The sequence below is a fragment of the Gopherus evgoodei genome, chromosome 1 (assembly GCF_007399415.2).
Source record: "Gopherus evgoodei ecotype Sinaloan lineage chromosome 1, rGopEvg1_v1.p, whole genome shotgun sequence".
Taxonomy (NCBI): Eukaryota; Metazoa; Chordata; order Testudines; family Testudinidae; genus Gopherus; species Gopherus evgoodei.
Genome location: NC_044322.1, coordinates 84,601,906 through 84,614,479, shown reverse-complemented (window position 1 = coordinate 84,614,479; position 12,574 = coordinate 84,601,906).

Genomic DNA, 12,574 nt, shown 5'->3' with positions numbered 1-12,574 from the left:
CCATACAGAACACAACGCCATCCATAGGCTCAGAAAAAACTCTGACATTATAATCAAAGGAGCCAACAAAGGAGATGCTATAGTCATCATGAACAGGTCGGATTATGAACAGGAGGCTGCCAGGCAACTCTCCAACATCACAGTCTACAAGCCACTATCCTCCAATCCCACTCGTAGTACTAAAAGAAACTACACCATCTCCTCAAGAAACTCCCTGCTATAGCACAGGAACAAATCTACGTAGACAGACCCCCTAGAGCCCCAACCAGGGTATTCTATCTGCTGTTCAAGATCCATAAACTTGGAAATCCTGGATGCCCAATCATCTCAAGCACTGGCACTCTTACATTAGGATTATCTGGCTATTTGGACTCTCTCCTCAGGCACTACACTACCAGGACCCCTAGCTATCTTCGAGACACCACCAAATTCCTGAGGAAACTACAATGCATTGGTGATCCTCCTGAAAACACCATGCTGGCCACCATGGATGTAGAAACTCTTTACTCCAATATTCTACACGAGGATGGACTACAAACTGTCAGGAACAGTATCACTGATGAGGCCACGGCACACCTGGTGACTGAGCTTTACAACTTTGTCCTCACTCACAACTATTTCAGATTTGGGACAACTTATGCCTTCAAGACAGTGGCACTGCTATGGGTACCCGCATGGCCCCACAGTATGCCAACATTTTTATAGCTGATTTAAAATAATGCTTCCTCAGCTCTCGTCCCCTAGCGCTGTTGCCTACTCCGTCCTCATATCTACTCTAGTGACACCATCAGAGGACCCAACTCCATCAGCCATACCATCAGAAGCTCATTCACCTTCACATCTACTAATGTGATATATGCCATCATGTGCCAGCAATGCCCTTCTGCCATGTACATTGGCCAGATCAGACATCAGGATGATAACATACAAAAGCCAGTAGGAGAACACTCCAGTCTCCCTGGACATTCAATAACAGATTTAAAAGTAGCCATCCTTCAACAATAATAACAAAAAACCTTCACAAACAGACTTCAAAGAGAAACTGTAGAGCTACAATTTATTTGCAAACTTAACACCATTAATTTGGGGTTGAATAGGGTCTGGGAGTGGCTGGCACACTACAAAAGCAATTTTTCCTCTCTTGGTATTGACACCTTCTCATCAATTATTGGGAGTGGACTACATCCACCCACTGAATAGACTTTGTCAATACTAATTCTCCACTTGTAAGATAACTTCTCTCTCATCATGTGCCAAAGGATTTAGTTGCTTAGTATGACTATTTCCAGAAACACAGAATCACTATGCTGAATATGTACATTTGAGCTTTCATCAAAGAAAAAAATATAACATATTTACCATTTGTAGCTTACTAATAAGTGCGTTATACACACAGTCTGAATATATCATGCTATATCTTCTGTGAATCTGGGTTTTAAAAAAAGAAACTGAAGGTTTACAGTCTTTACAGAAAAGGATAAATGGACACAAATCAGATATTAGGAATGGTAGTATACAAAAATTTGTAGGAGAACACTTCAACTTCCCTGGCCACACTATAGCAGACCTTACGGTGGCCATCCTGCAGCAAAAAAACTTCAGGACCAGACTTCAAAGAGAAACTGCTGAGCTTCAGTTCATCTGCAAATTTGACACCATCAGCTCAGGATTGAACAAAGACTGTGAATGGCTTGCCAACTACAGAACCAGTTTCTCCTCTCTTGGTTTTCACACCTCAACTGCTAGAACAGGGCCCCATCCTCCCTAATTGAACTAACCTTGTTATCTCTAGCTTGCCTGCATATATATACCTGCCCCTGGAAATTTCCACTACATGCATCTGATGAATTGGGTATTCACCCGCGAAAGCTCATGCTCCAAAACGTCTGTTAGTCTATAAGGTGCCACAGGATTCTTTGCTGCTTTTAAGGTTTACAGGAGGCTTATTCCAAGCAATGACTTGGCCTGGGTACTGCAGAAAGTCTTGAAATGAATGTGCAATTTCTTGTCATCTGTAAAAGTGGTAACTTTGGGTTGTCCCTTGAAGGGATGTCTTCTCATTGCTCACGGATACACCAGGGAAAGGCCAGCCAGTTCTTCCTTAATACATTGTGTAGGTTGCAGTTGTTCACTCTTCCAGATCAAAGGCAGTTGGTTGTGAGATGGGGTAGCTTTGGGAATGGGAGATTTTGTTTCAATCTGGGTAACACCTGTGGTGGCCCAGAGTTGAGCTTCTAGTCATATGAAATACAGAGCCAGAAGAAACATGCCTGGTTTTGCATTACACATATTGACCTTGCTAGCAACAACACCTATAGTTATAGTTGTCTAATATTTGCCATTGTAAGACACTGTTGTCAATTGCTTAGGGCACTGGCAAAAATTAACCATTAGGTTGAAATTGTCCACACGAGTTCTCTGCCTCAAACTGATTTTCTTTTATTTTTTTGATGGAGGGAGGAGGAAATGTCAGTAAAATGGTTCAGCATTTCTGAGAAAAGTGAGACCATAAGAATGGCCATAATGAGTCAGACCAATGGTCCGTGTAGCCCAGTATCCTGTCTTCTGACAAAGGTCAGTGCCAGATGGTTCAGAAGGAATGTGCAGACCAGGTAATCATCAAATGATTCATCCCCTGCCATCCATTCTCAGCTTCTCGCAAAGAGAGGCTAGGGACACCATCCCTGCTGGGCTAATAGCCATTGATGAACCTATCCTCTATGAACTTATCTAGTTCTTTTTTTAACCCTGTTATGGGCTTGGCCTTCACAACACCCTATGACAAATAGTTCCACAGGTTGACTGTGCACCATGAGAAGAAATACTTCCTTTTGTTTGTTTTAAATCTGCTTCATATTTATTTCATTTGGTGATCCCCTGTTCTTGTGTTATGATAGAGTAAATAACATTTCCTTATTTACTTTCGCCACACCAGTCATTCTTTACATCTCTATCATAATTCCCCCTTAATCGTCTCTTTTCCAAGATGAAAAGTCCCAGTTTTATTAATCTGTCCTCATATGAAAGCTGTTGCCCTTTTCTGTAACTTTTCCAATTCTAATATATATTTTTTGAGATGGGGAGACCACATCTGCATACTGTATTCAAGATGTGGGTGTACTATGGATTTATATAGAGGCAATAGGATATTTTCTGTCTTATTATGTATTCCTTTCCTAATGATTCCAAGCATTGGGTTAGCTTTTTTGACTACCACTGCACATTTAGTGGACGTTTTCAGCAAAATATTCATGATGATTCCAAGATCTCTTTCCTGAGTGGTAATTTAGACCACATCATTTTTATATGTATAGTTGGGATTATGATTTCAAACCTGCATTACTTCACATTTATCAAAATTGAATTTAATCTGCAATTTGTTGCCCATTCACCCAGTTTTGTGAGATCCTTTTGTAATCTGCTTTGGACTTAACTATCTCGAGCAGTTTTGTATCATCTGCAGATTTTCCCACCTCACTGTTTGCCCCTTTTTCCTGATAATTTATGAATATGTTGAACAGTACTGGTCCCAGTACAGACCTCTGAGGGACACCACTATTTACCTCTCTCCAGTCTGAAAACTGACCATTTATTCCTGTCCTTTGTTTCCTGTCTTTTAACCAGTTACTGATCCATGAGAAGACCTTTCCTCTTATTCCATGACAGCTTACTTTGCTATAGAGCAGGGGTTCCCAAATGTGGTTCGCAGCTTGTTCAGCGTAAGCCCCTGGTGGGCCGTGAGATGCTTTGTTTACCTAAGCATCTGCAGGTACAGGCGCTTCAGCTCCCAGTGGCTGCAGTTTGCTGTTCCCTGTCAATGAGAGTTGTGGGAAGTGGCGCGGAACTGGCCATTACTTCCTGCAGCTCCCATTGGCTAGGAATGGCAAACCGTGACCATTGGGAGCTGTGAATAGCCGTGCCTGTGGGACGCTAAGGTAAACAAAGTGTCTCGTGGCCTGCCAGAGGCTTACCCTAAAGAAACCATGAACCAAGTTTAGGAACCCCTTCTTTAGAGCCTTTTGTGAGGGACCTTGTCAAAGGCATGCTGAAAATCTAAGTGCACTGTATCTACTGGATCACCCTTGTCCACATGCTTATTGACCCCCTCAATGAATTCTAGTAGATTGGTGAAGCACAATTTCCCTTTACAAAAACTATATTGACTCTTCCTCAACAAATCATGTTCACCTATGTGTCTGACAATTCTGGTCTATACTACAGTTTCAACCAATTTGCCCAGTCATTAAGTTAAGCTTAGTGGCCTGTAATTGCCAGGATCACCTCTGGAGCCTTTTTAAAAAAAATGCTGTCACATTAGCTATCCTCCAGTCACCTGGTACAGATGCTGATAGGTTACATACCACAGTTAGTAGTTCTGAAGCAAAGCTCTAGTGCCATCATGCTCTGGAACAGGGAGTTGAAGTTTAGTGGGGTAGGAAAGGACTGTAACTATGTGTTCAAGGATGTGCTTTTTCATGTCCCCATGAAACTCTACCCAATTTGGCAGAGTTATAAGCCTCTGAAAACTTTAGCATGTGGTCCATAGAAAACTGTTGGAAGCTGACAGCAAGAGTTGCCAAAAATAATATCTGCACTGAACAGTCAACCCCAAGGCTGTAGGGGCTGAGCTGGACTTTCCCTGTAACTGATCCTCCATGCAGCTGAGGGCTGCTGTGATGCCAGAACAGAGAGTGTCTTGTGCCATAAGTGAGCAGAACGGAACCAGAAGACAAGGTAATGGGAAGCGGGTGCAGTTTTGGTGTGTAAAAAGTTGTCACAGGCCTTTCTGTACTTTCCACTTCACCCTCACAAAAGCCTCCAGCCTCTAGGTATCTCTAATTGTTCCAACCCTGCAGATAACTCAGGGAGGAATGGGAGAGGGAAAGATTTGGTTCAACAAGATGGAATTTCTATTTTTTCAGTTTGCTTTTTTAAGATCTAGGGATGGGATTCACAATGGAACTTAAGTAATGTGATCCACAAAGCCTGAGTTAGGCACCTAGGTGCCTATACAATGAATGGGGAAAGATAGGTGCCTTAAGATAGGTTCCACAAAACCAACACAATAGATAGGGAGTCACATATGGTAGTCAGTGGAAGATGTCATCCGGAGAGGTATGCCCTATGCCCTGCCATTCCTATCTGTAAAATGAGGGGAAATAGTCTTTTAGTAGCCTAAGTTGCATGCTGGGGACTGAAGCAGTTGGTAGGCTCAGAAGCTGTCTTACAAAATAGGGCAGGAGTCGACAACCTCTGGCACACAGCTCGCCAGAGTAAGTACCCTGGCGGGCCAGGCCAGTTTGTTTACCTGCCACGTCTGCAGGTTCGGCTGACCACAGCTCCCACTGTCCATGGTTCACTGTCCCACACCAATGGGGGCTGCGGGAAGCACTGTGGACTGAAGGATGTGCTGGCCACGGCTTCCCACCACCCCCATTGGCCTGGGATGGCAAACCACAGCCAGTGAGAGCTGCAGCTGGCCAAACCTTCTGATGCAGCAGGTAAACAAACTGGCCTGGCCCGCTAGGGTACTTACAGAGGCGAGCCGTGTGCCAGAGTTTGCCGACTCCTGAGATACGGCCTCTCAGGGGAGTTCACACAAAACAGCCATGGAGGGTATGGAAATATGTCCTTTGTAACTTTTTGCCTAGTGGTTAGGTTATTCACTAGGATGTGGGAGAATAGTGGTTCAAGTCCTCCATCTTCCTGATGAGAAGGTCTGAACAGGGATCAACCACCTCTCATCTGAGTGCCCTAACCACTGGGCTTTAGTATAATTCTTTCTTTGGCCCAATTAATATTTAATTATTCAAGGATTTAAATTAAAGTAGAAAAACTTCAATAGAAAATATTGAGGGAGCCTCACATCATACTATCCCACAGTCAAGTTGCTAGTGCACTGCCCTGAGAAGTGGAAGCTCCCTGTTCAAATTCCTTCTCTCCCTCAGAAGGAATGGAGTGGAGGGCCTTGAACCCAGCATTTCCTACATTGTAGGACATAAGGGAAGGTACTACTACTGTGTGAAGTCCTCTGTGGTACCTGATCCAGTAAATATTGGACTGCTTCAGGCAATTTAGCACTTGAATGCCTACATTTCCCAGTTCATGAATCACTCTTGGCCTTAAGCAGGAGGTAGGCACCTGAGTGCCTAGACAGAGACAGCAGTGTGCATGCCCAGAGGCAGAAACTTAGGTGTCCAAGGGACTTTTATTGCAAAAAAACTTGATTGCTGACAGGTTTCAGGAGAAGGTTTGTGGATCACAGTGGAGTCAAAACTGGAACTTGCATGCCTAAACCAGAAACATAGGACCTTAAGTGTCTACCCTAGGAAACTGGAAACAAAGAATTACTTGCAAAGAATGTTAAGTTTGCAAACTCAAACACTCAAAAATCAGGAGAGGCTAGAATTAAAGTTGGCTATGGGTTGTGTAAGGAACATAGCCATTGGTTCTGTAAGCTCCCTCCCTAATTTGTTGCAGATTTTTAAAGTTGTTTAACAGGTGAAGGAGGGACTCACAGGAAGAGAAAGTATAGCTTTGTTGTTAAGGCAGTTGAATGCCAAAATGGAAAATTGGACTCTCTCCCTGCTTCTTCCATAGACTTTGACATGATGATGTACAAGTTACTGAATTCACAGATGAGCACTCATTGTGTATTCCTCATATTCTAGGTGTTCAAACTGGAGGTGTCATTTGCAGAAGTGCTGAGCGTTCACAACTGAATGAGAGCTGTGCTTTGAACATATAAAGTATTTAAAAAATGCTAAGTACTTTGCAGGAAAAAAACACCTCTAAGCATTAAAAACTGGGCATCCCAAATTAGTTGATAATTTTGCCCTTGTTCTCTGCTTCAGGTCCCAATCTGTAAATTGGAATAATGCCTCCTTACCTGACAAGGGTATTGTAAGGATGAATTCCTAAGCATTTGGGAAGTGCTTTCACTACAGTGATGAGTGCCACAGAAAAGACTATGAGAAAGTTAATAAATGTTCATTCGATTGAGAATTTAAAAGATGTGAAGAAAATAAAGCCTGGGGCCACATACTGAATAAAAAGGGTAAAGAGAAATACATACTAGGTACCTGTTCAATGAGCATTGCCCATTCTGTGCACTGAATGAGTCATGGGTTCTGAGGGAAAAAATAAACTAGTATGTGATCATGTAAAGAGACTGTATCATAATGCATATGAAGGGGTATGTATGTGTGAGGGAATTAAGGCAACCTTAATTTGTGACATTTCCTAATGTTTGAATGCCTGAGCATTCTTTTGCTGTAGTTTTTGGTATGTAATTAGTAAATATATTATAGAATACCACTCAGTACCTGTACCTGTTGGAAGAAGCCCACCAGCTCCCCTGCCCATAATGGAACTTCATAGAGCTTATATTAGATCCTTCAGGAAGAGTTTATCCCTCTTAGATAAATATTCATACATTATATCTTTGGATTCTTTTATGAAAGTTCTTCATTGCAGTATGTCAAAAGCTTCCTAAAAGTTTGATAATTTATCTTCAACTTATATAGGGAATCTAGGAAACCTAACTCAGGGTTTCTGTATTCCACTGAGTGGCTAGCATCCAGAAGTTGCAAAGCCTAAAGACTTGTCTTCACACAGAGTGCTGTAGTGCTTTAGTGAAGATGCTACTAAGCGAAAAACTTGAAATGTCAGTGTAGTTAATCTACTTTCTGAACAGGGTTAGTTACAACAGGTGGTAACTGTGGGTTAGTTATAACAGGTGCGGATTTTTTACATGCCTGAGCAACATAATCTACTGATATAGGTCTGTAGTGTAGCCTTGGCCCAAGTCCCTTTGTGAATTTGGGTCTGAGTTAGTTGAACTCTGGTATAGTCTGGAAAAAATAAAACTTTGCTTGTCACATTTAGTAAGGATTGTCATACAGCTGCATTGCCCCCAAAGCAGCTTCTCTCAGAGTGAGGAGATGGAAATTACTTCCTCCTTCTTATTGGTTCAGTTGTACTGGCCTGTATGTTGTGCTGAGAAGGGAGAGAGAGTTCAAAAAGAAGTTGTAGCTGTTCCCCATAACTCTCCAATCATTTACTCAGCTACCTGGATGGACAAAGATTAGCAACCTGTGGAACTTGTTCTTATCCTTCCCCACACACAGAGCACATAGGGCAATGAGGTAAGGAGGTCATGGAGGAAGTAAGGTCCTTCCCTTTGTCCTCCCACAACCTTCTATAGTCTTATAGAACAAGTCACATTGTTACTCTTTGGACTGCTCTACACTACCGCAGTAAATTGATCTAACTTATGCAACTTCAGTTACATGAATAATGTAACTGAAGTCGACATAGTTAGATCCAGCTACTATGGTGGCTACACTGCACTTTGACAATGGGAGAGCATCTCCTGTTGACTTCCCTTACACTTCTCAGGGAGGTGAAGTACACAAATTGATGGGAGAGTGCTCTCTCATCAATTTAGCATGTCTTAACCAGACATGCTAAATTGGCACTCGCTGCATCGATTGCAGCAGTGCTAATCTACCAGTAAGAGTAGACATGCCAATAGTATCTGCCAGTTTCTAGGCCCCAACAATCAGTTGTGAAAGAGACAACAGTGTTGTTTAGCTGGAGTAATCATTTTATACCATTTGTTTGCAAACCAGTGAGCCATGACCAATATTTTTTTTCTGCTATACTAACCAATTTGAGATTATTTGCATCTTTTTTGCAGCTGTTGCTATTTACATACACATAGATTATGCACAGAGGCTGTACTGAAGCACCTTCTGTAATGAGAATCCCTTATTTCCAGAGAATAATAATTAATTTGCTTTCAGGACAAGACAAAGTAGCTTAATTTTAAAAGCAGCCAGAGTTTAGTCCTTTGCTGAGTTAGAAAATGTATATAAACTAAGTACTATAGTAGAGTCAATATTGATTATTAGAGCAAAGATATTCTACTTGAAGCATTAAAACTTTTGATTATGGTAAATTTTATCATTATAATCGTTAATCACTTGCTAAAATGATAGAATATTTATGTAGAATTAAAGTGTCTCTACAATGGAACCACTTAAAGAAAAATGGCACTTCACTGATGCAGCTGAGATGGCAACTTGAGGAACAGAGTAGTGCTATTTTAGCAATTTTCTTGTATAACTAATAGTTCATTATTGTCTGTATACAGACACTTTTAAATCTCTTGCACAATATGAAATCATGTCTCACCCTATGAATGCCATTTTCACTTCTTTTTAAGTGCTTTCTTCTTTAAATACAATGGATATTTATACAGATATGTGGAAAGATTAATCATAAAACATTTACAGATACAAAAAAAAGTTAGAGTTAACCCCCTTTCAAGAATCTTAAGTCTACAGAGGAGGAGAAGAGACCAAGTTAGGACTAACAAATCTAAATGTATCCCTGATGTACATAGGAACATAGGAATTGCCTTACTCTGTCATACCAGTGGTCCTTCTAGTCCAGTGTCTGGTCTCTGACACTGGCAAAAATAACTACAACAGGTATTATGCATTAACCCAAAATGGAAATTTTCCTTGTAACTCTTAGTTTGATTTATTCCATAAAATAAACCAAACATGATGTACATGTTTTTAAATCCTTATAACTTTCCCAAGTTAATTCTGTTAATTTAGAGTCTAATAATTTTAAGAGTAGTTCAATTACCTATATTTACCACTGGTGTAATTTCACTGACTTCTGTGAAATTATACCAGAAATTATTTTATGCCATTGTGGGTTGCTTAAACTTGATGATTTACATGGTTAGCTTGTGAATGGCAAGATAGTTAAGATTTTTAACAAGGTGGCTACAACTTTTATCATGCAAATCAAAACAAGATGACTCCTAAAGAATCTGTTCTGGCAGTAGTGAAATGATAGGGATATGAGGGGAAACACTGTCACCAGCCTTCTCCTCTTCCTTTCAATACTCACCTTGAGAGCATCACAAATGGCCTAACTAACTACTTCAACTCAGGGCATATCAGGCCCATGCAATACTAATGTCTATGAACCCATGCAGGCTATTGCAGGAGAACACCTCATACGTGGTTGTGACAATTCAAACATTGCTGTGAATCAGACCATCCTTGTTAAAGAAAGTGGGTAGATGCTTAATTTGCAGAGTTCCCTATGGGCCTGGTTATATGTAGTAATAAACCCTGCAAAAGTTAAAAGCTAATAAGTATGTGGCATATATATATATATATATATATATATATATATATATATATATATATATATATATATGAAGACTGAAGATTTGGTTGCATAATGTAGAGTTACCCAATACCTATATGCTCAGCCCAGCCCCCAATCATACTTCACTTGATTAGCACAAAAATTCCATTGAAACTATACTGCCCATACTCAGTGAAAACTCTGGGGTGAAGAACAGGGCTTGTATACAGCTTTTGAACTGGTGTAGCAAATGCTCCCTATAGCCATACCGGTAAATGTGGTCAAGAAATCCTTCTTTAGTGCTGGTTATTATGGGTCCTCCCTCCCCCGCAGCCTCCTTTGAAATCCCCATTGTTGGTGAACAGGATATGCCTGTTCCTTGAACAGGTATACTAGGAGCCAAAGGGCCTTCTGTGTCACACATTGTTTCTAGCATACTCACATAGTGGGAGGCATAATTTAGCCATAACAGAGACATAAGAAACACAGTGAACAGATTTTATAATAATCTACTAAGTTATTCCTAGTAAATATTACAAATTTGACATGCCTACATTTCTCAGAAGCACACGAACACTAGAAAATTGGGATTTCACAGCACAAACTTGTGTCAACTTCTATATAATATACCAGCTCTGTTTGCTACAAGAAGAAGGGCGCTCCTGCTTTTCCTGTACAGTCTAGAAAATACAGAATTTCATGGATGTCTTTCAAATTTATTTATGATAAACAAATAGATATTGAAATATTTGGACAATGCAATAAATATAATTATTTTTTAGCCACTGAGACTAATAAGTGAGTAATAATTTAGGAGAAAAGGAGATTAACTAGAGGGAAATAATTCATGACAAATATATGAACTGGATTTTCCGTCCCAAAATGAATCCTTTGTGTCTGTGTACAGCAAATATGAGTGAAATGGTAAGCAAATACAGCACTATAGCTGGTTTTATTTATTAGGAGCTCCAATCCCGCAAGGTCACTAGGGTGATATAACATATTCAGTGGCATATTATGACAATGACATGGAGTAGAATTTAGCCTTTGAGGTGCTTCTGTATTTTAATAGGGAGTTTTCTAAATTAACTAGACCGGCATGTAGTGGGACCTTTGACACTGAATTGCACATAGAAATGCTTAGGCTAAAGTTTGCTTGTTTCCCTTCAGGGTTTTTTTTTTTTTTTAAGGACAGGTCATTGCTGGGGACATATTGCAGCATACTGTTTGTTTAGGCTGTTGTTCTGCACGTTACAGTTGATGAAATAGCTAGATTTTATTGTTTCTCCATAAAGAAAACCAAGATGATACTCCATCTGAAATGACTTATGTCTTCATTACCAAAAAGAAAAGTTTTTTTTCAGCCAGATAGCTAAAATGTACTGATTAACTTGTTGTAAAATCCTAGTGGAGACAAGGCATAGATAGTTTTAATTACAGTGTAGCTAGGTGAGGTCAATGTGATAGCCTCCCCTACCTGGATTTTACCTGTGTTTTGTCTCCACTAAAAATTTTCAGTGAGATAACTATCATGCATTAACTGTCTTGTTGTAACACACATCTTTTTGGCCATAAAAACATAACATTAGATCAACAACAATCAAGAGGACAAAAAACAGACAGGAGTGTTAGCAGGAATGGTTCAGTTCTGCTGTTAGCCAGGACGCTGTCTGGAGGTTGCTGTGCCTATAAGTGCCTTAATGGGGATAAATGTTCAATTTTCTCTCCTTCAGTTTCAGCCAGTCACTCACGGAGCTTTTAGATAAGTTAGCAGAATTTTTTGCTCCAACCTATGTTTTCATTCCTGGCTGGGGAAGACCTGAGGAACAGTGCTGGATCCTTTTCTAGTGGAGTTTATCAACATCTTTTTTTGTAGAAGGCTGGTTGCAACTACTTTAGAGGAAGCTAATGCAGTGCATGGGAGCTGCTGAGTGCTCGGCACTTTTGAAAACCAGGATACTTATTTTGGAGTCTAACTTTAATCACTCGTTTCTGGAAATTGTGGCCATATTTTAGATAGACTATGATAAACAATTGACAAAAGCAGTAGAAATGGACAGCCTGATACTAAGTTTGCTTATGCTGTAGAAATCAGGAGTGGCCTTTTTGAAGTCATCACCATTGCACTGGTGTAAGTGAGATTGGAATCAAGCTCAAAATATTGAAATGCTAGCTACAATTTATCTATAGCAAAAGGAATCTATATTATAACTTTTATTGCTGTATGATTAATCTTTTTAAAACACGTGGACATCTATTTTTATATAGCAAAGGCAAAGTTTCAAATTTTAAAAGGAATCTTACATACCTCTGGTATGTATCCAGCCATTTTGGTCCACTAGTTACAGTATTTGCAATTAAAATTAAGCAACAAGTTACTAAATATTTTGTCGCAGTA